Raw genomic sequence first — 5,771 nt, forward strand, 5'->3', positions numbered from 1 at the left:
AGTATGGTTATAATGAAGGTGCTGTGGGAGCTGAATGACTTTGCATCTCAAGTACAGGTGCACTTGGGTGTAACTTAAACATAGTTTGCAATCTCTCTAAATGGAGCGTTTATAGCCAATTACACTTGTCATTCACCTTGCAAATACGTCTACCTAATTTAACAGCATATGCAGTAAGCAGAAAAATAAAGGATATTATATTAGCTGACAGCAGAATAGAGGTGTAGATATCAGCATCTGTATATATCGCACATTTGGCAGATTTCTGAACCGAAATACAATGAATTCAAATAGTGGCCTCCAATGCCCTTATTCTCTCTCCATCAGAAGCCTCCTGTCAAGTGTAATTTTCTCCAGGAAGACATGAATCTAGCTAAGACTTTCTAAAACCTGTCCAAGTGATTTGGACACTCACTTCTCATTAGTCTTAACAGCAATGGGCATGAGCATCTCCTTCAACGTCTTTGGAAATTTATGCCACATTTTTTTGTGGCTATTAAATGACTCTTTGGGCAACGTGCACTAGAAATGACAAATTTCACATTTGTTTCCCTCTACTCAGATACTCATAATGTCCATGTACCAAATGTCAAGATTTTCCCTCAAAAAGACAGCCGAGATGTGGCAAGAGGGAGGAGAGACACCGACTTTTGCTGCGTCTGGATTAAAGGACAAAACCGTCTCCTCCAAGGAGGGCTGTATATACTAATTTCAGGATAATACCACATTCACTGTCATCTTTCTGGACCCGCCCTAGGCAGGCATGTCACTATGATGGGAAAAGGGATGCAAAGGAGTTACGTGGCTGCACGTGCCATACACACTGAATCAAAAGCACCACCCTGAAGAGCACTAACATGGAGGGAAAGGAAAGGTGAACTGCCACCCATACACCTGATAACACGTCCTACAGGAGGGAACAGCTATTCTTTTGAGATCCAAATTTTGAGCACTAGACCTTCGACCATATTTAGTCCCACACTGTTCCAGGAAACACCCTTCCTGTCCATAAGAAGAAAATGTGAACTGAGAAAAGCAAACTCATTTATAAACTGACAATAGATTATATTCACCCCATTCCCCACCAAACTGTGGGCCAGGAAGAGGCTCATAAGAGATTTCATTCCTGTTATATGCAGCTTCAACATTTCACGCCCTCGGAAGCCAGAACGTCTTGTAAGTCACTTCTCAAACCAGAATTACTGTGAATCCTTTCAGACTGAACTGTCATCTACCACTCTGTGTTTTACTTCACTGTTAAGCTGGTAGCTTTTCCTTTCAGAGTAAATCTTAGCAACAAATAGATATGCAAATAAGTGAGTAAGATTGAGCTTTATAACTCCCTTACATGGATCCTTGATCTGTTATTTAACTGACATCACTTCCCTTTTTTTCAAATGTATTTCATGCATATATGTCTGTTTTCTATAATCTTCTCCATCTCTCTTATCTCTTATATTTTAATAAACCACATGTCCAGATTCAGTATCTTCTTTAGCAGCCAGAGGGGGAGATATATTTGTTCATTGCAGTTATTAAAATTCTAAATATCTCCCTCCCTTTATTTGATTTTAGTGAGATTCCGGACATTTTCTCAATACTAAGAAGATTGGATTCATTGGAATGTACTCTGACAGAAGTCTTGTATCGAAACTTTAATTTCAGTTCAAAACCCCATCAAGTTAAGGTATCCCCAGATCTGGACAAGGCGAACCTTTTTAATGAACTATTTTCGACACTAGTTTAAGATGAAACTAAAATTGTTTTCTGCTTCTTCACACTAAGAAAAAATACCACAAAATCTGAGACCGTTATTTTGCCTTCACATGTATTTTAACTCCCGACAGAACTCCTGATGGCCACTTTGCCTAAGCAAGGACAGATTTTAAACCTTTAAATCTGACTTTTCAGGCATTATCTTCCCTGTATTAGTGGAATAAACTACTTAAAACAGAGTTCTGCTTTCCTAGGGATCTCTCTACTAGTCTGTCACTGATGACTTTTACACAGAGAAAGCATTATGTTAAGAGGCTCATCTCAGCAATTCCAGTATTAGCTATCAAGAGAGACACCAGCAGTGATTCCTCGCTGATCCTTTGAGAAACAGCAGTGATTTGTCTTTGCTTTCTGTGTCCTGTAGCTTTGTGGAAAGATGCTCACTGGATATATTGCTCTATTCACAGCTGTTTAAAGGTACATCTTGGCCAAAGTGGGAGTTGGAGGAGTTTATTCAAACATGACTGTAAAACCCAAAGTAATTTTAATTCCTCCCCTTGCAAACATACCTTCCCACTCAGAATGAGAACGGTAGATGCACACTGCAACTTTAGGGGAAGAAAGTGCTTACATGGAAAACTTAAGAGCAATGACAAAAATCAGGCCCCTTCAGGCCCACACCAGTTGAAACTTTCCTATCATTTCCTAATGTCATCTCAGAGGTGTTAGCCACAAAAAGATAAGAAGATGCATAGTTGCAATTTTCCACCCGTTTCCTTGGGGCCACAGTGGAAGAACAGCCAAATTAACGCTACAGGCTGAAGAGTCTTCAGCTACATTGCTCAAGAGAAAGCGAGCTGGTATTAAGAGTGCCCCAGTTTTGCTGCTGCAATTCCCAGGCCTTTCAAAAGCATCCAAACATCAGTTGTGTCTGCTTCTCACTGAAGAAATTAATCTGAAACTCACGCTTTCTCCCTGCAGCATTCTGCCACCCGCCTGCGCATTCCATCACGGGTCAGGTCATCCATCTCCAGTCTCAGCACGGCTCACCTGTCCCTGCCACCATCTAAACACCCTCTGGACTGACAAGAGCCAGAAAGCAATTCATCTCACCCTAACCGAAACCTCTGAAATGCCCTCTGCAGGTTCCTCTGCCTGATTACAGTCACACCCTAGTTTAGATCACTGCAGACTTTTACCGTAGAAGTTAGGGAAGCGAATCCTACCGCTGAGAGGTTGCTCAGCTGCCTTATTTAAATCGGATAGCAATGCATTGTAGCATCAGCCCTTGAGTCTACCTTTCCATCTCTTTTACCAAGCTCAAACACACAACAAACGAGAGATCTCACCAAAGCGGACGCTGTGAACACTGCACCGTGCTCTCTGTGCTGCCAGCAAGCTCTCTCTGAACAGTGTACACGCCACTTCTTTTCCTGAATTTTATCGTTTGCTTCCCCTATGTCAGTGTTAATGCAAACTGTTGCACCAGTCACTGCTGGTTCTGTAAATAATTTCTCAACGGTACATCTTTTTCAAAGCAATCTGAACAACTAAAAATTTAACCACGTTAAACTCGGCACACGTACCTTTAATCCAGGTCTGTCAAATGCACGGTCTTGGAGCTGAATGCGTACAGCCTTTTGGTTCAGCATTTTAAAACTGGAGCATAGTGCTGGTCTGGATGTGTCCACATCAGGTCAATAGCAGTCGAGAAGTCCTTCAAGTATTTCCTGAATCTGTCTGAAATTCCTCATCTGTGACTCAAGACCAAGTTGGATTTGGTTGGGGGAGCTCATTTTGTTTTGGGGTTCCCACCACTTCTGGGTTATGAGGGACAAGAAGGGATGTTTCTATTCTGACATGACTGACTTGAACACACCGTCCAACAGCAAAGTACTGCAGTGTAAAGTCTTGCAAAGTAATGCAGACCAACTGCTTTATAGCCAGATCCTATTGATCAGAAATGCTTATCTCCCAGACTTCATCCCAGTTTTGTGACCCAACATAGTTGCTACGCTCATCCACAGCTCCAAATAGCGTGGTTTTGTAGCTGGAGTTTGGTGTGTGGAGAAAAAGAGGAAGCCTGCCTGTAGTTTGCCTTGCAACTGGGTGGAAGCCAGCAGAAAAGAGATACATGTCTGGTAAAGCAAAGTCCTTATGCCTCATACTCTGCCTCTGAGGTACAGGAAAGCAGGTCAGGGACCGGCTAGCCATTACAACCTACACAGCATCCTTCTCCTGGATGAAGGGAGGAATCCTGTTGGCAGTGTATAGCATCCAGTCCATATAGCTTCCTCAGCAGCCTCCCAGCACAGCACAGCACAGCACAGCACCATTTTCATCAGAGAAACAGGGACAGCTGCTACCACCAGAGAGCCAACAGCTGCACTGCAGACATGTGCCCACCTGTACTTGGGTGAAAGGCTGTTTTGGGGGAGCTGGGGTGATACAGAAGCACCTCAGGGCATGCACAAACACAACCGAGTGCTCTTGGAGGGCCAATGTTGGAGGGCATATAGCACCTCAGACCCACACAAACACAGCTTAGGGCTCTTGGAGGGACAATTTCTGGAGGCCAGGCGATGGAGGAGCTCTTCTGGCCCATGCAGGTATAGCCTGGCACTCCTGGAGGACCCCTTCTGAAGGCCAGGTGACACGGCAGCACCCCAAACCTGCACAAACACTGCACAGCACTCTTGAGGGGCCAGTTCCGTGAGGCGGGGGATAAGGCGGTGGCTCAGACCTGCAAGAACACTGCGCAGCACTCCTGTAAGGACGATTTTGAAGGCCAGGTGACACAACAGCACCTCAAACCTGCACCAGCGTGGCGTAACGCTCTCGGAGGGCCCGTGTGGTGAAGCCAGGGGCAAGGCGTTCCCTCCGCCCTGCCCCAACGCGGGGCTCTGGCAGCGCCGACTGCGGCGGGCGGGAACGCGGGAACCCCCTCGGCCCGGGCGCGTGACGCTGACGTTGCCGTGGCGGGAAGACGCTCCCCAGCAACAACACTGAAATCAGCCTTCTCTTTGGAGAGTTGGTACAGCTCCTGTCCCACCAGAAACAAAGCACCACCTTTAGGCACAGCGAAACCTCTGACATTAGACACGAGCCATAATGCACGGTCTCCTCTTGTTTGTCTTCCCCTCCCCAAAGTGTTTGCTTGTATACTTCCTGCACCTCTTTGTAGCCATATTCCTGTCAACTTTGTTCAAGCTCTCTGCCTGACATTAAGGGAAGCCATACAGGGAGGTATCAAGACAGACTCATAGATGCCACATTAACTCTTTAGAGCCCAGCTCCCTAGCCCAGAAAATGAACAATACCCACTGCTCACTTGGGGAACAGTCTGTCTGACAAGGGTTATTTTACCTTTCCCTCCCTGGCCTGCATAGGGAGCCAGAAAGACTGCTGGCCAGCTGGTAAGCTGAATCACTCCTTGCTTCCATGGCGTAACAAGCACTTATATCTGCTGCCAAGTGTCCCTGCGGGCAGCGTGCGGGCAGCGTGCAGGCAGCCCAAACAGCAGCAAGGAGGCTGAGAACAGAGCTCATCAACAGCTGACTTACTGCTGGGGATGGCAGCCAGCCAATGGGTTTCTCTCAGCAAAGGAGGCACAGAAGCTGTTGGGGGGGGTGCAGCCCCAGGGCTCCTGACTGCCTGCCAGGTGGCCCCCGTGCCCTCAGTCACTTCCCAGATGCCTTCCCCAATCTCAGCAATTAATGGGAGACCGAATGACCACAAACACTTAAAGAGAATAAAGGTCACCTCTTCCAGGAAGGGAATTGCTCACCATGAAGGCTGTTACAAGAGCTGATACAACTAGCTGCCAGCACAGACTTTCCTGAAAGTGCACAACAGCTCAAGAGACTCGAGAGGCCCCGTGAAAGAATAAGATTCACATCAAAATAATCCAGCAAGCAGCCTGAGCCTAGAATAAATGGAAAATGTAACGTGCCATCGTAGTACCAGTCAGCAGATGTCTTCACTACACACCCTGCTATCCGAACTTGTCTTTCTGAACACTGATGCTGTCAGAACCTATCCGGGAAGGTGCTGCA

This window comes from Athene cunicularia (genome assembly GCF_003259725.1).
Source record: "Athene cunicularia isolate RWA chromosome 19 unlocalized genomic scaffold, athCun1 chr19_part1, whole genome shotgun sequence".
Taxonomy (NCBI): Eukaryota; Metazoa; Chordata; class Aves; order Strigiformes; family Strigidae; genus Athene; species Athene cunicularia.